This window comes from Apteryx mantelli, chromosome 7 (genome assembly GCF_036417845.1).
Source record: "Apteryx mantelli isolate bAptMan1 chromosome 7, bAptMan1.hap1, whole genome shotgun sequence".
Classification (NCBI taxonomy): Eukaryota; Metazoa; Chordata; class Aves; order Apterygiformes; family Apterygidae; genus Apteryx; species Apteryx mantelli.
The window spans coordinates 40,967,945-40,991,002 of NC_089984.1; the positions used below are offsets into that span (position 1 = coordinate 40,967,945).

General features: G+C 44.5%; 1 protein-coding gene across 1 annotated transcript in view; it reads right to left on the minus strand.

Moving 5' to 3' along the window:
* Positions 1–22,680, minus strand: part of CHST15 (carbohydrate sulfotransferase 15) — a 43,640-nt gene extending 20,960 nt beyond the window's left edge. Inside the window, exon 1 of the mRNA XM_067299569.1 lies at positions 22,591–22,680. The gene's annotated coding sequence lies outside the window, so the exon portion shown is untranslated. The remainder of the gene's footprint in view (positions 1–22,590) is intronic.
* Positions 22,681–23,058: the final 378 nt, after the last annotated feature.

Consider the following 23,058-nt stretch of genomic DNA (forward strand, 5'->3'; position numbering starts at 1 on the left):
TTCTGTATTTCAGCGTTTAAGTAGAAGGATGTAAATTTTGAACAGAAGAAAAACCATGAAACTTGAGTTGGTAATAAACAATTTATGCCTTGTTTTTATTTTAGTTGCAAAACTGCTGTCAGTTCACTGGCAGAATATTACTTGCTTTACACAATAAGCAGTGTCTTTGTATATTCTTGAATAATGTAGCATGTAATTTCCTCTTGTTGAAAGGTATGGCGAATTATTTATGATCATGCCTGTACGGTATTTGCCTGTTGTACATAAACGTATACCAGCTTTAACCACAAAGCAGGAGTCAACATAAACCTTCTCAGACTCCTTGGCCAAAAGGCAACCCACCTTGTGAAAATAAGAAGCTTTGGCAATCTCAAAAGTCAAAGCATGGGCTAGATATTAAAGAAGACACACAGAGCAGAACGGGGAAGAAGCATCAGCTATCCTACATTTCAATCTACTCCCACCGAAGCCAACGGGACCTGCACCACTCTTTTAAATTGAAGCAAACTGAAGCTGACAATTACATTTATAGGCAACAGAGGTTTTATTAGGCAAACTGGTGAGACTTTTCCTTGCCAGCGTCCTTTGCAATCCCTTCCTTACATACAACTACTCAGCGTTGCAACAGCCGGACTGCCAGCGGGGCTGCAGCGCGCCAGGGAGAAGGCTGGCTGCTAATGCTTAGACATGCAGAAAAAGCAAAGGGTGCAAGGCAGAGCTGTCCGTAGGAGCCTTGCTACAAACCTGCTGAAAATGGAATATCCACCACATTTTAGTTGCTGCCATAAAGAGAGCTATACAGGGCAAAAAGACAAATTTTATCAAAAATGAAAACAAGCAAGATGTGCCATTAGTCACATGTATTTTTGTACTCCGTCCAGAAAACATTTGATATTTTATTTCTTTTAAATAAACATTTCAAATAATTCCTCCCCTTTCTCCTACAAAATTGTAGGGGAAGATTGTAATCAAAATGACTACAAAAGGAAACTGCTTTCATATGCTCAGTCATGTAACTAAATTTCTCCTCCATGTAGTAGAGAAAGATAAAGCAGATGGAACTGATTATGCACACGCTCACACGCTTTCTGCACATCCTATTTTTCAGGTCTCCAGTCTTAACATTGAATGTGCTTTCCCTCTTTCATAATTCTTTAAAATAGATATAAAATGGAAACTTCTACTAGTACTCCTAATTCTGTATTTTATACTAGCCTTGTTTCTTTTAAATACACTCAGCTTTTCCTGCTGCCACATGAAAGAGTGGCGTGCTGTTAACCTATTATAAACACACTTTAAGTGCACCAGTAACACATTTCTCAGCTTGACATACAGCACTGTTTCTCTGTTTGATGTCAGCGAAGCTACATCACTTTGCTTCCTCTCTTCACACAACATAATCACAGCACGGGACTCACTGAGGCCGAAACTATAAGTGCATTTAAAAGACGTTAGACAATGAACGGAGACTAGATCCATCAGTGGTTACTATCCCAGTTCCCAGCAGCTAGAAAGGCATGGGGCTGGGGGAAACCTATAAACACCTTTCCTTACGCTCTTTCACCAAGCATCTGTTACTGACCATTGCCGGAGGCAGGAGACAGGGTAGAGAAATCTGCGCCCGTGGAGGATCCAACCCGGGAAGATTGGTCTGCTGGGCAGTCTGCAGATATGGATGTCCAACACGAGTGAGAAAATCACCCGCCCTAGGGGCCTAGTGATGAGCTCTGCTAAAATGCCCTGGGTGCTGCATATCATGAAGGACAAAATGTACATTGTCTTCACGATGTATATTAAATTGCTATTTATTAATCACCGCTTTATAAACCCAGTGAGATGTAACACAGAACTGCAGCATAAAAAAAAAAGAAAGCAGTGTATTACACTGGAGCACCATCAGGTTAGCAACTTCCTTCTCAACCTCTGGAAATGTTAGTCCTTACATGCTCGTTTTAAATTATTTTGTTCCCCTTGCTTTTACTACTCTTAGAAGAGTTTTGCATATATTAAGGCAAATCTATCTTGTCTCTAACATTGCGGCAGAGACCCCACGGGTGCCCGAAGTGACGTGGAGAGCAGGAGGGGAGAGGCCGGTGCCGCAGCCCTGGGGACGGGACCCGCAGCGCAGCCGCCCGGCACCTGCCACGGCCCAGGGAAGGAGAAGGCAGACGCAGAGACTCTGGAGCCCCGAGATCTTGCACAGGGAGGCCTTTCTCTTCTCCCTCTTCCTGGCAGCTATTTGCAACATAAACATCCCTGCTAAGCCTGAAGGTAGATGGGATGAAGCCAGGCCCACGCGCGCCCCTCGGATATACAAAGCCATCTTATTGCAGCAGGCACAGAGCTGAAGCAGCTTCCATGGAAAGGCTCCGCGGTCTCGCGAAACTATGATTTCTTCTCTCTTTCTGTGCATTTTCCTATTGCCACTCACGTGGGGCATCAGGCTGAGGTTTTGTCTGCTGATGTGCTTATTACAGCTGAGAAAAGGGGGCTTTTTCCCCCAAGGAATGCTCTTACTATTCATTAAAAATCAAGCCCAAGAACTATTAATGTGTGGAAACACAAGAGCGCTTCCTGTTCTGGTTCTCTTGTTTCCATGTTAGGGGAAGACCTTCAGCTCCTGCAGTTTCTGCAATTTCTGCCTGTGATGGGAAGCATTCGCACCGTGAGAAGATACCTGAGCTGAAGTTCTGCCCAGAGCAGACAGGGGAAGGTGTAACTGTGTCCCCTGAAGCCCGCTTTCCCTTTTTTCTTTCCTTGATTCAAGCTACAGAGATTACAAAAATAAGGATAGGCACCTTTAGCAAAAAGACAAAAATGGGGTTATGTGAAAGATAATATTGCTGGATCTCATCTCTTCACTAACTTCCAAAGCATATGGCTCCTAATGTGGGATATCTAATAATCTAATAATATAATATCTAAATACCAGGCAGTGCAGGAATTAGTCACAAGAAGACGCAGGTCTCCAAGTGACAGACAGCCCGCAACCACGTCATGAGACACTTGCCGTGACCCACACGGAGAGGAACGGGAACACGAAAGGGCAGAGCGAGGCTGCTCAATTGAAGCCTTCATAAAATTTTCATATTAAAAAAAAAAAAAGTGATATTAAGCATCAGTGCAGCACCAGCACGTAATCCCAGCTCCCAGCCGCCCCTTCCCATCTCCGGGCCACCCGCTGCAACGTGGCCTGCAGCAGCAGCGGCAGCGGCAGCTTTTCACTGCACAACAGCAGATCTGCATCCTGCACGAGATGAGCTTATGGCCTCCGACAAGTAAAAACCCCACAAAACTTTACCATCACCTACACTGCCTAGCTATCGAGCTTACTGGAAAGGATAAGGGCTGAAATGAGTCAAGGCTGAACGATGGTTTTTGCGCTCGGCATGGTCTCTTCAGCACAAGCAGAGGTACTTGCGCGAGCGGTGTGAGGAAGCTCGTCTTGCCAGCATGCCTGTTGCACCGGCTCAATAAATAAACAGTACAAGCAATAAAAGTCTGACCTAAGAAAAAGAAAGCAAGCTCAGGAAAAGAGGGCAATAATCATAGATTTTCTCTGCCCCTCCTGCTTATTGTACATATTGGGCTCATCAAGTTGAAATTTTTGGAAATAAACTTTGCCTGAACTCATATCTATTTACTTCAGAGAAACCCAAGAAGCTGCCAAAAAAAAGATGGGTCAATAATAGGGGAATCACTGACCTCCGCAACCTCCCTGCAAAAAAAAAAAAGGGCAAAAAAAAAAAAAGCAGTAGCAGTGGTTTTGCAAAGCTACATGACTCATTACATAGGTCAGCAACCTCCTGCAGACCGAAGTTGCATAAAGCTTCTTCTGTTTGCTTTAAATAAAAAATAAAATGCAACTCCCAAGAAAGGATATAAAAATCCCCAGAGTTTTAAGGCAATCACTTGAAAAAATAATAAGTTATATTTTAAAAGCTAGAAAGCATGGTTATAGCCCATAAGTACACATTCAACCTGTTGCACAACTGTTGAAAAGTTGTTCAAGTGTAAGATATTCTTTAAAGGGCCCAATTTTGCAGTCTTTTACAGCCAAAGAAAACCCACTGAATCACTACTGAAGCAGCAATCTTGCCTACATAACTGTGGCTTACCCAATAACACAGCCAGTTTCCTTCTCAAAACCTAATCCAGGCGGGCTCCACTCCTTACTCCTCAGGGTCCGTCCAGAGGAAATGCAGGCACGGAGCAGTCTGCACCCTCCAGTTGCATAAACCAGCAAACTCCACCAAAACCAGAGCAACAGCAGTAGTTTCAATCAAATAACGAGCCACCTCTTTTACTATTTGTCCTGCAACGCTCAGGAAAGAGCTACTCGGCTTGAATCACCACTTAATTAGGGCATAAGCACCGCCTGAATAATCCGAGTACGGGAGGCGAGGTGAAAGGAGGGGAGCAGCAAACCACGGTGGACGAGCTGCAGCACAGCAACGCCTCCCCCGAAACCCGGTCGTACCTTTGAAGTCTCACGCAGGCTCCTAGAAATTAGTAGGCACAGTTTCGCACGCTCCGGACGCGCCACGATTGCATGGTCTGATTTGTCGTCATTGCTTGATTTGCCTTGAAAATAATTATCAAGCTTGATATTGCCCCTTTTTAAATTGAACTGTTTTGCAATGGAAAACAATATCAGAAATTTGAACCACTTCTGTACTGCTTTATCTGCATATTTCAACCCGATTTAAATCAGTCTAGAATCAGACCCATAATTTCATTGTGTTACTTGCAGAATAAAAAGTGTTTTCAGACTGCAAATTGAAACAGATCCAAAGAGAGCAAAGCTCAGGCCTGCCAGTAAACTCCAAACTACCTTACGGTCTCCCAGTTAGAGCTAACCCAGCATCAAAGCTTGGACAATATTGGCCTGGTTCCTCCACATTTGAAGGTAGGGATGAGGTCTCTCCAGAAGCTCCTCCCTGGTGGCACCTGCACACCAGCACGGTTAAGTCCTTCCTCCCCTCCAGAAACACAGCGAAATTCTCTTCTCACCTATTTATAAGGATAACTTGGAGCAGAATTTAGCCTCCAGTACAGTAGCTTTTCAGCTCTTAATAAAAGTTCGTTGCCTGTGATGTGTAACATCTCCGGCAATTCATCTTTTCACTTCACTTAGTTTCTATTCATCTCACATAGTGTCTTGCTACGGAAACACTGACAGATTTATATTGAATATGAAAAATATTGCACACTGTAGAAAAACTGCATCTTTACATAAATTACACCAGTGCATGTCTCCTTACAGGAAAGCCATTCTTAGCGCAGTTTCAAAAATCACTATGCACGGTCAAAGTTTAATATCTTTTTTTTATTACTATTCTCACAGATATTGCAAAAAGCTTCCCAATATATCTTACACTGTCCTTGAGGTCATCCCACAAAACCGGAGCTAATCGGATGCAGCCATTCCATTCAGCCCATGGAGATTCACTTCCCACAAATCTGGAGCCAGACTGAAAAGTTCTGGTATTCAGAATAAAATCAGAAATTACAGATAAAAATAGACATAGAAGGTAAATTCCCACATTGAAAGATTTAATATTCTTCAAGCTGAATGTGACTTTTTTTTTGCATGTAGCAAGAGGAAACAGACTGAAGGGCTCACGGTAAAGGCAAAGGGATCGTCCAAAATGCAGCTGCAGGTACGGGCAGTAGAAGTGATAAAACCAGCCTTGCCACAATCTTTTTAATTACATTTTTAATAAGATCAAACAGTCATTGAAGTTTAATTACCAACACAGGGTACCGCGTTACTTTACAGTAATAGAAATTCTTTCCTGTATGCTCTTTTAAGGAATACATAACACTATCGTCCCACAGATGTACAAAATTCCTGTTAAAAGGACTAATGCAATGGAGAGGGAGAGTTTCATGAAACATGAAAGCTGACTCTGTTATGAAGTGCTTCCACTCCGGATATTTTTAAGCAGCAAAATCCATGGGGTTGGGGGCTGGCAGGTGGGAAAGACTATCATATTTAAATACAGCTCCCACATGCCCGGCAGTCGTGCTGTAATCAAAAATAGGTAAGTACTTATTTTGAGAAAACTCCAGAGGCAAAGAATTGGTCTAGTATTGACAGCGTTCACTTACCAAAGGCAGACTATTTTTCATTGTGCATTTCCATCTGACAGCTGCCTGTCCTGCTTTATTTCCAGCCTTCCCAGTCTCTGTCGTTGCTTGAGCCTCTGGACAGATACTGCTGCAATTCACTAAAACAGCTCTTCTGGAGCGACTCGTTCAAAAGAGATACGGTCTCCCCTTCGTGCAAAGCCTGGCTTGGCAAGGACCGCGCGCGTGTTCCCTTCGCCTTCTCTGACGGTAGGGAAGTTGCTCTGTGTGGTCAGGTCTGCACCAAAGCAACCTGCCCATCTTGCTCGTCCTCCAAGTCCGCAGCCGAGCGCCACGTTTGGTACGGGTTGGGGGAACCTCGGAGGATACAGTGATTATGGGTCCTCTGAGCCCCCCTCGCTGCTTGGGAAACCCTTGCCAGGCTGCTTCTGGGAGAAGGCGGTGTTTCTGAACAATAATAGAGTCACAGAGCAATTCAGGTTGGAATGGACCTCAGGAGGTGTCTTCTCCCAGCTCCAGCTCAAAGCAGGGTCAGCGGTGGCATTAGACCAGGTTGCTCAGGGGTTTATCCAATGCATCCTTGAAAACCTTCAACTTCTTTGAATTAACATATTTTTTTAGTAGCACATTGCTTCTGCAGGCTAATTCTCAAATAATGTTTGTATCTGCCTGCACCAATCAGAACTCACTCAAAAACATGTCTTCAGGTTTCCTGGGTATGCTCAAACCAAACTATCTAAATTTCATCTAGCAGATTCATAATATTTTAACTGGATGGCAGGCTATTAAAATATTGCTTGACTCCCCAGGCTAGCACTATTTTGAGGATCCATTTGGCCATTCCACAGTGCTGTTTTTGCAAACAGATGATGACAAATACGTCTTTGAGCTGAAAATCACCCATAAAGATCCACCTAAGAAACCCAGAAGTCAGAAGAGCTGAAATTCCTTGGACCAAAACCAGATGCCGGAGATCTGCGTGCGATGTTACATTGGACGATGGTGAGGAGCCATCCTAACGCAGCCAGTCTAAACGTGAACCATGCCCTGGGAGTGCCTATTTCTCTGTGTTGGCTACATAGCGAGGTTAGAGTGACTACCTCAGATCTAGGCATCCACCACCTACACTTCTAAGGTTAGGCAAGATGAACACCACAGGTTCACTGTGCTGGAGAAAAGTAATTCTTGCATTTAGAGCACCAGCTCACTCTCACTCTAAGAAGAGATGCAGAGCTAGTGTAACGTAGTTGAATTTGCAGGAAGACATCCTTTAGCACTGAAGAGTTATTTTAAGCATGGGTCTTTGCCTTTAGCATTGACTACTGGTCCAGGACCAGCACATGAGAGAAAAAATGTTGTAAGTGTATTTCCAGTGGTTTTGCCAAGCATTTTCAGCTTCGGCACGCTGCAGAACAGTGGGCATTAACAGCTATGTTACTCTGATTACCATCTTGTTCTTTTTACACATTTGATTTTACTTGATTTTAGCAGCTGCTACCTCAAGCTGATTTAAAGCGAGAAACATATTCTTCCCACCATCTGAAACTTAATACTTTCCGCCACTGTGCAAATGGTATATATACAGTATAAAATGCTAAATCTCGTGGGTTGTGGAAGATCAGCTGCTAACTTAAGGATGCTTTTGAAGGATGAATACTATTATAATGAATAAATAGAATATGCATAACACAATGCCTTCAGTGGCTGTTTATCCTGTGGTTTGGTAGAATGTTTTTGCATGCAATAATGCAACAAAATGGTAGCTACTAGAATTCATTTGATATACCTTCATGGTTTGATAAATAAGCAGTCTTTCTGAAGGGGATCAGTCAATGTGATACTTAATATTGCTTTAAACACAATATTAGTGTGACAATTTTAGAGCCACGTATAAACCAACAGCTGCTCACCTGATTTTTAGTGATTGAAAAGGGATTTTCCTCCACCTCCAAATTGAATTTTCTTAATAAACTTTGCTATCTTAAATCCATCATCTGAAATTTTTCATTATGACTCATATATGCTACCTTCTCCATGAGACATGCATTAAAATGGATGGAAAAATGTATCTCATCTGTACATAAGTACTGTGTAAGTACTTTTGCATGAATAGGGCATTTCATCTTTCATCTGCTGCTGAGTGGGTGAAAGGAAACATACACAGCTGCATCCTGAAAAGACAAACTGTTTGAGTATTAGAGTCTGTCATTAAAGTTTCTTGTAAATTCAAACAAAAATTAGTCAACAAAAACTATTCATTGATGCCAAATCACAACTGTGGTTTTGTTTCAATATTAAAAAAAAAAAAAGTGTTCCAAGCTTAGCAATAACTTTTATAAATGTTCAACAACTTACATTCTTTAAATAACAGCACAGCAGATAAAGTGGAGCCCGTTAATGTAGCGAGAGACTGCCAACCGCTTCCAAAGCGGAGCAGGGACCAGGAGTTCACAGAGTGGAGAACCCAGAAAGGCCCAAGTGCTGCAAAGAAATTGCTAATTAGTTACCTCCTGTAAGAGTAATATGGTATCGGCGGATAAAATTCCTGCAGGTAATTCTAGCTACAACTAATTAAGCAAACCCTTTCTGATGGAATATATGGCTTTCAGCATCTTAGAAAAAAGTGTTTATTCTGCATAAATCAAGCAACATTTTTTTCTAAAGTCATCTACCCTCTCTATAAGTATTTAATCTAAGGCTTAGACTGTACTATTCATCCTTGTCATCTGCTCTTTAACTACACAGAAATGCAATAAATCTTTCCTAACCAGCTTACGAGATACCATCACTCTGAAGATGTTTCTGCATGGCTACGCTTTGTTTTCTGTTGCTAATAATATATATTTTTATATGCAGAGCACATACTTGATATGGGGCCTAATGCCCTTTCATAATGGATTAAAGCTCGTTATCGTCCTCTCTTATATCTTTAGAGCATCACAGCTGAAAAAACAACACTTGCACCAAAAACTTCCAAAGAAATTTAAAACAGAGTTTTTATTGATTTACTGATTTGCACTATTACATGAAATAGAACATGCTCCATTCTTTCGCCAGCCTCCCAGGAACCGCAGTTTGCGATAAAACTTTTGTAACTTGATAAGATCTAGCCCAGTAATCTCGTAACTGCATTAAGACCCCACTTTACAACAGTAAAAAGAAAGAAAAGCCATGCTGTGCTTGGGACTGACCAGCTCCCAGTAGAGAAATACTTGAATATCCAGAACAATAATAACAAGATAAATCTGTTCCTCAGCCACTGGGTCACTGACTCCCTGGACTTGACTGTGCACTTCCTACGGGCTTTGCCTGGGTTTGGTTTCAGTGAAGTTGTTTTTCCCTTGGAAGGATCCCAACCGCAGATATCCGCGCATGCTTTATGCCGCGCGCAGCCAGACTACAGCCAGCAAACAAACAAGACAAAAATCTTAGAACTTTCTCTACGCAATTTTCATGGAAAAAAAACCAGAAAGAAACCCCCAAACTCTGCGTGATGATGAATGCACCAAGAGAAAGTCGGCACGTGCTGTCTCACACTCTGTCTCGTCTGCAACGTACAGGCACCATTTAGCACAGCAAACTAGATAGCCTCTATTTGTGGCTCAGAGGCAAGCTAAGGCAAGCTAATAGATTTTTTTTGTCCAGTGGAGATATTACTTGACTTCCGTTGCATGAAAAATGGAGAATGCCTCAAACTAACCTTCTACTCCTCCTGCATGTAAACTGCAGAGGGCTCAAATCTCACCTTTTCAGGCCTCGCATTGAGGAGCTGAAAAAACATCCCACTTGACGGAGCTCCCATGAGTGAGCCGAATGCACAAGGTGACCCGTATTCGCCCTGGCATGACGACCACCTGGTGGGTGCCTAGGGAGGGCTGGGGCCGGGACCCTCCTCTTCCTCACCCAGGGGACATATGTTCTCCAGAGAGGGCTCGTGGAGGGGGAGTTTTGGGTAGACAGGAGGGCAGCTGCTCTCCAAGGCTCTGCCCACGCAGGAAGCCTTCTCCTCGCTGGAACCACAGCATGTCCCAGGGTGGCCAGGCACAGCTCGGAAGTGATCAGGGGAGATACGATGAGGTTTTATTTTCCAGCGGTTGTGCTTATTGATATATAACTTGGTTCTGGACAAGTATAAGAAGAGTTATTCCCTGCTCCTAGGATCTAGCGACTGAAGTCAGATACACGCCACTTCTGGAGCTGTAGCTCCACTTCCTGAAATAAATGCACAGAAGAAACCTAAAGTGACACAAATTTGACCACAGCTGGCAGCCAGCTTTTCAAGGACAGATTTATGACTATTAATGATAACCCAAAAAGCTTAGTTCCTACTGACAGAAAATTTGAGATAGAATATTAACATTATAGAGAGCTACTGAGGCACCTCCAGAAAATGCCCTATAAAATACTTTGCAAGGACCTATAAACTCCAAATTTAGCAGGATTAATGCATCTAATCGAAAACCATTTCCAGCAAAAAAACCTCCTAAGTACTGAAATGCATTTCCTTCTCTTACATTTCTTTTTTTCGTTTATTCTACCTTGAGCCAAAGACATGAATCTTTGATTTCATGAGATTAATGTAATAACTTGTTTTTGCCTCTTAATGCATTCAAGGCCTTCAGACGCCCAGGAGACTGAGATGGCATCAAGAGCATACCGATGTGTTTGGAGGGGATCATTTCTTATGTGAAGTAAACTATGAATTCCTTAATATATGTCTGCAGCAGGGACTACGCCAAAATAAAAGCTTAATAGTGTGTCTTAGGGCTAGGAGGTATGGCTTCCAAGCCCTTTATGGTTTCTAAGCACAACTATATTAATATAAAAAATAATGCTGAAAAAATGTCCTAAAAACACCTTCAATAAGCGACAAAACAAGCACTCTAGGAAAGCAGTGATCGCTTCTCATAAAAGTGACACCCAGATATTGCAAAACAACAATAAATAAAATATGAATGTTTTATGGAGATAACGGTATAGAACAACTATTCTGCTACAAAATATTTGTCAGCGGGACAGCACTATCCAGAACTGGCCAGCTGATGAATCAAACTGTGGTTCTGGAGATATCATGTGTTTTAGTAAGTGCCTCACAAGTACAGAGATATGTGAAAAATGGATTCCAGATTGACTCGTTCTATAAATAATGCTATTGAGCTATACCTATTTTTAATGGGCAGCAAAAGGAGCTTTGCGGTTTCAGAAATAGGGCATTGTACAACTTGGTAAGTACTAAATTTCCGTTAATGCTTCTCACCCTCAAGAATGCTGCTAACAAACCCTCACCAAAACCAGTCATGGGAGCCCTTTGGAAAATTGCACATAAATAAATAAATAAAGCTTTGCAATTTTATTTAAATAACTTTCTTAAGGCCACTGGAAATATTTTCTTGCAGAGGAAAAAAAAAAGAGAGAGAGAGAGAGAGAAAATTTTGGTGCAATAAGGTACCAAACAGGCTGCAAGGCAGCTCAGCTCCAACACCAGTTCAGCTGAGAGCATCAGCACCCGGACGCGAGGGCCCCGGTGAGTCTGGGTATCGAGGCTGTCAGCCAGATCGATTGATTTCTTTCAAAATCAGTAACTTGTTTTGGTTCTTTCCCTGTGGAAAGCCCCCAGCCCTTGGCAACCTCATTTTTCTCTCAGTTTGTCTCCTCCCGTATGCTCTTAAAGGACTCCGACAGTCTCACCGCTGTTCTCCAGACTTCAACAGCGCGGCTCCCGATTCACACGGAAAAGCTCTCTGACTTGCAACTTTCTGGCAGGTTTAAATCCTGAAAAACGCTTTCAGGACCCAAAACATTTATAATCAAAGCAAGTGACTTCGCAGTTTTGGAATAATTTATAAACCCAAACCATTTCAGAGTTCTTCTCATTAAGTGACAGAACAAATTATATGCTGATAAAATACTTCACTTCACTGCATGGCTCAGTGTTATAAACTAGACTTTGATAATAAAAGCAAATCAGAATAAAACCACACAATTTTATGTTTTTTTCCTTCCTTTATGTAGGAACACTTGATTTTGAAGTTGTTTTTATATTTCTCACACAGGATACTTGTACGGAGCTAAGCTAGGCCAGCAGAGACGATCAGCTGTACCAGCTTGCTCGGAGTCATTCACAACCGTGGATTTCAGAGAGCTTTTCAAGTCGAGGACAACAAAGCGACAGTGCTAACACGAGTTACCTATACTACCATATGGCATAAGGCGGTAGAAGTCCAAGGAAAATATAGATCTCCTAAATCGCCATCCAGAAACCTGGGGCTTGAGGGACTTGGGACCAAAATTCGGACATGCGCTGTAGAGAGAAAGCCACCAGCAATCCAATTTCTAAATAAACCTCTGGGGCAGGTGATACGGCACCTGAATTCACCCTGGTACCATATTATATAGGGCAAACATGGGTCTTTTCCCAGGCTCAAAGGATGGAGGCCCTGCCGTCCCCAGGGCCGTGCTGGCGAGGGGTGTCCAGCACAGGGTCAGACCCCGCGGTGGCACCTGCTCCCGAGAACCCAAGGTGAAAAGACTTTGCAGAGTTACCCCACATCACTCCCTCTGAGCAACGGATTGGTGCCCTCCAACCTGCACGAGAGCCCTCCATGACGCCATCCCAGCTCAAATCGTAGGCAAGAGACACATTTAAAACACAAAAACAACTACTACCACTGGGGGAAAAAAAAGGACAAATCATTACCTTTTAGGAAATTACTCAATTTCCACTCTTTCTGCTTCGAATCCAGAAAATTAAACTTCCACTTCCTAGAGGCGTTGCCTTTGGGTACAGACGGATAAATAAAGGCGAACGAGGCTTTTGTGACCGTGGAGGGGAAGAGGGACGGCATCTGTCAACTTAGCATCTCTGGTAACGGCAGGGAAAACCTTCCTTAAGCAGCAAGAGGTCGATCACGAACCACTGGCTCTCACTGCTGGGCAATAACCAGCCTCATCCTGCTCCCTGCTATCGCTTGTGCTCATTGGCATTGGGAAAAACAGTTTCAAATTGGGTCCCAGGTGTTCTTTTTCCACATTAGAGATATATCCCCATCTACCTACTTATCTTTATTTACATTTTTCTTCGAAGACTTGAAAAAATGAGGATGAATGACACAATTCTATCAGTGAATGCTATTTTCTAAATTTAGAAGTGGGCCTTCCCCTCTCTACACATACATCCGCCTTGCTTTCAGTCCTGCAGTATTTTTTGACTCATCTCACTGCTTTCAACCTTAGCTGAAGATGAATATATATTTAAGCCACTGGTTAAAGTATCTCTAATGCTTCTGCAGTCCATAACAATAAAACTGTCCTTTCCATAAAGTGTGCTTTCAACCATTTGAGAATTTAGTAAGCCTATTAATTATTTTTTACAGACTGAATTTCAAAATGTTTCTGCTGACATTTAAGATTCATATAAAATACAAATCTCTCTTATCTGCGAAACACAGAAAGAAGGTGGTTATCAGTCCTGACGACAAACAGCAACAATGCCCCATACATCACCTTACCATTTTTTATTCTTTACGTACCAACGGCATATTTTTCCCCAGCACAGCGGTGCACAAAATAACTGACATCTGGTGGCTAAATGCTGTAACATAAGCAGGCAAGTCATTGCAATGCTGGCAAATGATTCTGTGGTTATTTTTTTTAAGTTTACTGCTTCTTAGTAGAGCTTTTGGGATGTTTTCTTTATTTATTTTGACAGAGATGCTTCTGTGACTGCTAGGCACCATGATCCCTGGGAATGGTGAAAACTTCTCCCATCTAATTAAAGTGGGATTGTCATATTCACATCAGGGAAAAAAACAACTCCAACTCCAGCAGAGCAAGACATCACTAAAATTTAGCCAAGCAGACCAACGCTGCAAGAAAATCCTGCACAGGCCTTTGAAAAGGAATTCCTTAAAGTGTTTAAAGTAATTAATATCAACTCCGTTTTCTCTGAATTGTATTTCTTTAGGAGAGTTTTAATTAAAAAGAAGAAAAAAAAAAGATGCTAGGACTTTCATGCTGAGCTTAGCAGCATCCCGGTGACGAGAACTTTTAGAGCTGTGCAAAAGCCTTTCCATTTTTCATGCCCTATAGATCCTCCGTGATGGTCACACCTAAGCCATGAAGCCTTCTGCACCTAAACCTACACTCCGGACAGAACGCAGTTACAGCTCACCTGCTAAACTTCTCCAGCATGGAAATAAAATTCCCTTTTAGAAAGCAAGAAACCTCTCTTTGATAACTAATGCACATGTGGTCTGCTAAGGTCAAAATTAAAAAACTGCTAGCACAGCAAGTTCAAGGCTCATAATACCAATTTCTCCAGTAACAACTGTTTAGGGGGAAAAATCTGTAAGTATTATCCAACAGAAAGTAGATGAAATATAAACAGACTCTACATATTTATCAGCAGAGGAAGTTCAAAAATATCCCTGGGAAATAAGGCGGATGGCAGGCCAGCCCCAAAGCCATTGAGCGTTCTTCGAAGGATGTGCTAGGAGGAACTTCATTTTCAGTTTGACATCACACAATAAAATTAATTCCTTCCTCCTATTCAATTGCCGCATGAAGAGCCTTGATGCCAGAAGGACAACACTAAAAATGTCACTGAAACCTCACGTGCTGCACTTTATACTGAAGACTGTCCAAACTCCTACAGTGTTTTAATGCAAGACTTCAAATAAAGAGTTAGGCCTTGGGGCTTTCACCGCCCTTAAGGCCTAAATAGCCTTCACAGGAATGAACGCCCACCTGCATATTCAGCTTCCCTTAGCCTCAAAACGGGCACACGGGTACTCAGAAAAATGCACCTTTGGGATAACGTAACTCCTGATGTGTTATTCCAAACAGAAATATTCTCCCCTTTTCGCATACTACCATGCGCACAGGACCACATCTCCCACGCCACACGTCGGGCTGAAGTAGGGAACAGAAAGCTATAGCTGCGTGGTGTCAGCTTCAGTAACCCATCCAGAAGGAAAGTTTTTAAGATACCACTTCAATGGTTTTTAGATCCTAGCATGCCAAATTCAGCAGGAAGACATTACATTGCCTTTAATGAAGTTCCTCCTGAGACTTGCTGTCTGGAAGGAGCACAGCCTTTATAGTACCTAATCCGAAACCCTGAAATTTATTGTTAAATGCAACTTAATGATATCTGCTGTTGCACAATTATTTGTAATCTTTAAAGTTGTACAAAGGTTATTAAAATACTATGACTTAACAATTTTTAGTAATTACATTTGGAAGATTCTTATTTCAGTAACAGGGAGATATTTTCAACGTACAAACATAAATCGTCTTTAAGTTTCACTTTATTTTCTAATGCTGAAAAAGCCTTAGAAGATTACACTGGCAATGCACCTAGGAGATAGATTAGTCCAACAAAACTAACTGTTGATACTTATACAGTTACTTGTATTTTCACAGTACATTTTCAAGTGCTTTCTTCATTGTACATTGATGTACTAGTAAAGCAAGATAAAAACCTAGAAGACCAAATAGATTATTATGCCCACTTCATGGGTACCATTAAAAATATATATATACCAAAACTCAGCAGAAGCTTTTTATGCATTCCATCGTATTACACCAAAATGAGTTATTACAACATTGTAACTGTGACATCAAATACTATACACAATATATACACACACATACACACACATAAAAAAGAATACTAAATTTTTTAAGCAGTATGCAAAAACAAGCAGCAAACGATTTAGAAACATCTAGGAGGGATATTTCACCCAAAGAATTATTGAAATCTGATTTAACAAAATGAAGTAGTAAAGCCTTAAGCTAAAAGCTACTCATTATCAAGATCTAGCAGTGTTAAAAATACTGGAGAGTTACAGCAGACTGCTGCGTAGGTTTAACTGCCTTACCACCACAGCCACACCTCTTGTTCACATTTATTCTGTAACGCAGCTTAACTCTACCAAAACTACCCCAAAACTGCATTTTGAGCAATAGCTCGATTGGGAGGATATGCAGTAAAGTCCTGCTTTGCATGTCAAGTCACTTGAGGTGCCGGACCAAACTTTGCAAATATGTCAGGGTGTCCGAGGATGGGGCAGCTTTTGCCCATTTTTGCCTGGAAAATATTTTCAGTGCCCATGATTTTGAGGAAAGGTGCAAAAGCCAGGTTCTGGTCCCAATTACATCAGGGAAAACTAAGACCCGAGTTACTCCTGACCTACCCTAAGGGAAGTGGAATCCATGTGGGATTTCCAGAGATACCAATATATATATAACATTTTACTATCCTGTGCATTTTTAATTTTTCTGCTCTGCTTAGCAATGTTCAAAAATCTTCTCTGAAGAGTTAAACTCTAAGTATGTAACACACCCTTATGATAGCCAAATCAATTCTTCTTTCCTATAATGAGGCAGTGTCGGCTTGGGTTCCCATCGTCCCATCCTGTTCACCTCACACATCTCACTTCTTGTTGAAACCATTTTAAAGCTGATATAAATAGCTTTGCAAAGTAATTCTAATACTAAATGTCAAGCTTGGTAGTGGTTTCATTCTGATTTATCCTTATCTGTTCCTCAGGCAAGTTAATCCTCAACCCGAGATACTGTTTTCATAGTTCCATAATTTATGAAACTTTTCATCTAAATTATTTACTTTACGAACGGCTCCTGTGAGTTGCCCAGGGCCAAAAGCAGTAACACTCAATGCTGAAGAGCTCAAGAATTTTTTTTTTTTTTTTTTTTTTGCCCTTTTAAATGAGAGCACGCCACCGTGTACCCCGCACAGTAATGGCTATTGGTAGCCTTCAGTGCACAGCAGTTTTTACCCAGTGGAACTTAATCATTTCACCTGGCCACTGCATTTGCCATAGACGGAAAGTTACGATCCAGATTTCCCGGTGTTACCCCAGGCTAGGGCTCTAGAGAGCCACAAAGTAAAGGGCCCCTAACTCCGAATCGCGATGTGAGAGCGTGAACCCACGCGCCTTCAGGGAGCTCAGCCGGCACCAGCGCTGCACGTGGCCAAAGCCACCGCGCGCACGGAGCCTGCTCCTCGTGCTCCCTGAAAAGCCTAGCAATGGCTTTCACGTTCGTTAGCTATTTAACTTATCTAAGGCAAGCACCATCTGTATAACGCAGAAGACAAATTAGCTAAAATCCAAGAGGTTGGGAAGGATTATTAGATAACCGACGTGAGAGCCTTGCCAAAAAGCGTTGTTTCTAAGACTTTTTAAAGGCTTTTCAAGGGATGTAGCCTCTCTGTGAAGAGACGGCCCTGCAGGCAAACACACCTCGTTATGTGCTATATTCTCCTAGTAATCTATTAAACTATCCTTCTCAATTTCCTCGCAATTCTAGCTTTACACCTAATGTACCAGTCAAACAGATTCCTCCTCCTTCTGTGGATTAATACATTCTGGTATTCACAGGCCATTATATCTTAGCTTAGGCACAGCAAGGTTAACACTGAGCTCTTACATTTTCCTCAAATCATGTATGAAATCTTCCAGACTCCTGGGTGGGTTTTTTTTTTCCATTACTTTTTCCTGAAGTCTCTCCTATTTGTTGCTATTTTATTACGAATGTGGTGCCAGAATTGAAGTACTTTAATTAAGTGCTTTCTCCCACATTGCTCCAACACCTGAATTTTAACTGGACATGTGGAGCACATAATGTCCTTACATTATCATCTTCATCCAAAAACATCCTGTATCGCAAACTCACATCTAATGTACTGTCCCCTTTCCTAGCACTCCTAGCACGCTGCTCCTTACCAGGCTTCTTCCTTCCCCTGAGGCTGCAGGTAAGTCTTTATTATCTAGGTATCTTATAGAAGTTTGCATTTTTTAAAAGCAGTTCTATCTGCTTATTGTCTTACTGCACAATTATGACCCTTGCATGATTTCTTCACTCTTTTTGTTTGCTCTCATAGTCCTTCCTGGTCAAAAATAATTTGCAGCACTCTGACCGCCATTATTGGAAGGAAAGGCCCTTACTTACACTCCACGCTGGCCTGAGCAGTCGCCAGGCCTGCCTATGGGCTTAAACTTTACAGACTTCAGTCTCATCAGCTTTTCTAATTTTATGGTATGTTCACCCACACTGAATACCATGGTTTCATACAGGATAAGTATCTCTGTGAAATATATTTCTCCACACCAGAAAGCATGAAGCAAATGAAAAGTGTCAGTTTTAATACCTTGCTCTTCAGGTGCAGACCTGCACGGTGCAGAATCCGCACTTCACAGTGCAGAGCAGCCTGCCTCGCACGCAGAGCCTGCATAACAAAACGCAAGTATTTATAAAAGGACATGCATATTTGATGAGGCCAAATGATGGCAAATTAAGTTTTAGAATACAAAGTGTGCATTTAGTAGTGCTTGGTACATAGGAGAAAATTTATAGTCTAGTAACTGCAAATCTTAGATAGTATTGACGCATTAGCTGCCAATTCTGCAATCCCCACTAAGGCAGAGCTCCCCGTGGGCACGCTGCCATGCTGCCATTTAAGGATCGCCAGGAATTATAGGGAAGATGGATAATTTGGGGGCTCACAATGAGGACCTACAGCCCGAGCACCACCGGCTCCCGCGCTGCCCAGCGCTTTCGGGGTTGGGGTTGCAAAGCCCAAAGCTGCGGTCGGAGTGGGGCCGCGAAGGGGCTGCCAGAGGCGCCTCCGCGGGGGGATTTCGGCCTGGGGGAGGGCTGGGTGCCCCATCTGTACCAAACCGCACACACCGTTTCCGTCTTTTTACCTTTTCCCTTCCAACTCAGCACGAAATTCCACGGACTACGTGGCCCCGGAAGCCAGGTGCAACCTCAATTAGTCTTCCAGGGAAAAGCCCCATCGACCGTTTGCCCCGAAAGCGCTGTCCGCTGCCTCGGGTACGTGCGCGGCCCTGCGCGTTTTTGAGGGACGGAGTCGGCGACGTCCCGCGCGGCCGGCGGCGCAGGTGGAACTGCCGCGCGGAAGGAGAAGCAGCGCCGTCGGGCCGCTCCGAGACAACCGCTTCCAGGCTCCCAAGCCCTGTGTCAATGGCTGTATTTAGACGCCGGGTCTGGCACAGCAGCCCTCCAGCAAGAAAAACAGCGCACTTCACGAGAAAATATAAATAAACAAGAAACGCTAATTTGCGGGGGAAAGGCACGGAGAGAAAACGCTCTCTTGTTGGGAAAGTCGCTTGTTTTTCCCCCGCGCTTCGGACTCCTCCAGCCGGAGCGCCGCGGCTCCGGGCAAGGCGGTCGGGGCAGGCGGAGGCCGCGCGCGAGGCCGAGGGGGCCGGGACCGGGGCAGACAGAGGCCGCGTGGGCCACGCGAGGCCGAGGGGGCCGGGGCAGCACCGAGGGCCGCGCGGGGCGTTGGGGAGCCATGTGCGCGGCGGAGCACAGCTCCTGCCGGCGCTCGCTCGGAGACCTGGAGCCGGAGCGGCTGACCTCACCTGCGGCCCCCGAGCGGCACCGAATAACTTAACGACACATTTCCTCGCAGCCCCCCATCTGCGGGACCTGCAGCCTTTAAGTAACCGTAAGGTTACTCAAGACTCGGGAGGGAGGGGGAGCACACCGGCACCTGTTTAGGTCATGCTTCTCCCCTGCTGAGTGATGTATCCGTAGCAGAAAACCACCACCGCTGCACGCTCTGGCTTCCAAAATCAATACGCCATTTAGGCAACATCGGCCACCGCTGCTAGCTTATCTCTAGCGAAAGTGTACCTGAACAGCTTTAAAAACGCAGAATGCAATCGCAGGAGACTTTTTAAAGTGCCGTCCCTGCGAGCCTGTGGGGAGGCGCGCAGCAACGGGGGGGTCTTTAGCAGCGAGGAAGCCTCCATCCCCCCCGGTCAGCAGAGAAACTCTGATAAGAAATCCTTATTTGGGGCTGGCGGTTGTAGCATCGTATTTAGCAATACCCTGTGAATTTGGGGAGAGTTTGCTGCCATCCACTTAGCAAAGTGCCCTTAGATATAAACAAACACTTAGATATTTTAGTCGTAGGTCCCTGTCTGTCTTCGAGAAACACGTGCAGCGAGCACCGAAATCACGAATGCCGCAAATACAGTCTCTACCCACCGAACCACCTGGTGGTCACAGCGTTCCCGCCACTGGTTGCCTGTCAGCTTGAGAGCAACAAGAAAAAAGTCATCCTCAGCGGCGCTTCGGAAAGCTCCAGGACTGTCGCGAGGTGCCGACAGCGACCAGGGGGACGCGAGCACGGAGGCAGGCGAGGACTCGCCAGGCAGCGCGGGAACGGTGCAGGGAAAGCTGGGCCTTCCGCACGTACCCGAGCTCGCCTTGTCCCGAGGGCCTGGGATTTCCCGGCTCCTTTCGAGATTGCGCCCATCATCAAAAATGCACCTGTGCTTTTTGTTTTCTAATTTTACAGTTACCAGCCTTTTTCTAACAAATAAATCACTACCACTGAGTAACTATCTAGGAGTATTTTGAAGAAAAAAACAAAAAAAAAGAAGAAGAGTTAAGAAAAAAATCATTCCAAGATTATGCTACTGCTGGACAGAATGGCACAGTGGTTGTGTTGCTTAAAATAACATTAAAAGATAAACAGTATCCCTTTGTATCACTTTGATTATGCCTGTAAAACGCAGTCCTTGCTAATGCTGGTAGTGGATTATATAACTTCATCCTTCCACTTCAACCACATGAAATAACTGAAATATGAGAGTCTGCTTTAACTTTCTCATTTATATAGGTTCCAGATATCTACATTTAGTTTAGCAAAGACAATAAAATCCATTAGTGTCTTTCATTGCATTAGTGGAATTAAGTGTTTTGTCATGTAAATCTCCACTGTTTAGACAAGTTCCTGTTACAAACCCTCAAATAAAACACTCTGAATTTGAGACTAGTCTTCCTAATACAATTTCTGAACCATAAAATTATTTTGTTGTTAATTTCGAACTGCGGGTTGACTGCACTTACAGACACAGGATTTAAGTGGCATTAAAAAAAAAAAAAGGCTAGTTTCACTACTAAATCTTCATACAAGTAGTTGCTTCTTTTCTGCATTCAAATTGATTTTCTTTCTTTCGGCATGTGAGGAGCCAGATGAATACTTTGACTCAATGCCCGAGAGTGTGAAATGGCACCAGCAGCAGAGAAGCTCTTAGGGCAAGAGACGTGACAACATTTTGGTCACTGGCAAAAAAATAAAAATAAAAAAAAAAGCTTCAAGAAAACTATTCCATAGTATTTACTGTATACACACACACACATATACATACTATATATATTACATATATATTAATACATATGTGTAGGTATGGGAGGTCATAACATTTATATATATGCATTTATTATCCACACACACACACTTGAGATATATATATATGTGTGTGTATGTGTGTATACATATATAAATGTTGTGATCTCACATTTATGGAAATTTCCCTTTTTGAGAGAGATCAGGTAGTCCATAATTAGCATCAAGCAAATGCAGTTCAATTAGACATTTATTTACACAAATGAGAGCATATGATTTTCAGTCAAACCTTAAAAATATTTACTCTTGATGAATAGTTCCAGTGAACTTTGAATCCCACCTATAACTTTCTCAGCTGAATACTCTGCTTTTACAAACTACAAGAAGCACATGGTTGTTCTACAGGAGATGATAATGATTCTTCTGGCTAACAATTCAAGAAGTGAAATCATTCCTCTGTCACATGCAATCACATCGAATCAGTATGAAGACATCTTTAGCCCACAGAGCACCGACTAAAGGAGTGCAATTACATTTCCCCACCCAAAAGTTTGCTACGTCCTTAGATGCTACCCTCCTAGAAATACTATCATCTATCCTATTAACCTACAAATCCAGCTGCGACCGAGAAAGGCAATTCACTGCAGAGTCAGGCTGTAGTACTACAATGAAGCAGCACGAAGAAAAAAAAGAAAAGAAAGAAAGAAAGAAAGACACCACCAAAGTTCAGCTGGTGAACTGTCGCCGGAGATACTCTAACCATAATAACCCCTCACTGAACCCTGGCTGCGTTCTCAGCAAATGCATGCCATGAGGCTATTTTTAACAGCCAACAGCTTGCGTTTAAGAACCCCCCGTCTTCATCTAAAAATACGCAGCGGTGAATGGCACCATCCATCCACAGTTTTCGTGCTGTCGGAATTGAACGCATCCTTCCGACAGCGCTGCCTCGCCGGTGCCTTCCGCGGCCCGGCTCAGCGCAGCGCAGCGCAGCGCGGCGGGGCGGCCGCAGCCCCCGGCAGCCCGGGACACGGGCCGCGCTCCCGCTCCCGCCGCTCCCGCCGCTCCCGCCGCCGCCGCCCCGACCCGCCGCCCGCCCGCGCTCCGCCGCGCCGTGCCCGGCCGTATCCAGCCGCGCCGTGCCGTGCCCAGCCGTGCCCGGCCGTATGCAGCCGCGCCGCTCCGTGCCCAGCCGTGCCCGGCCGTATGCAGCCGCGCCGCGCCGGCTCGCCGCCCAACTTCCCGCAAAGTCCCAACTCGCGGAGCCGCCGCCGCGGCCGGGCAGCCGCATCCCCGCCGGCACCTACCTCCGCCCGCTCCGCTCCGCTCCGCTCCGCTCCGCTCCGCTCTGCCCTGCCCGCCCGGCCGGCAGCGAGGCAGGCAGCGAGGCAGGCAGGGAGGCGCGCCCGGCGCGCACCGTCCTCCCCTCCGCGCCGCCTCCCGCCCGTTCCCCGCGGCAGCAGCAGGAGGAGGAGGAGGAGGAGGAGGAGGAGGCGGCGGCGGTGGGAGGGAGCCCAGCGCCGCTGCCCCGGGAGGCGGCGCGCTGCCGCCCGCTGCGGCCGCTGCCCGGCGGGTCCCGCGGTGCCTCCCCGCCGCGCCGGGCCCCGCTGCCCGCCCTGCCTCCCCGCGGTGCCCCGAGGAGACGGGCCCCTCCCGGGAGCGCCTCCGGGGGCCTTAGCCGGGCTGCAGGCTGCACCCCAAGCCGTGATCCGGGGGGCTCGGCCGGCGGAGGCGGCGCTGCCCGTGCGCGCCCGGGCCCCCTTTCCCAGGCCGGG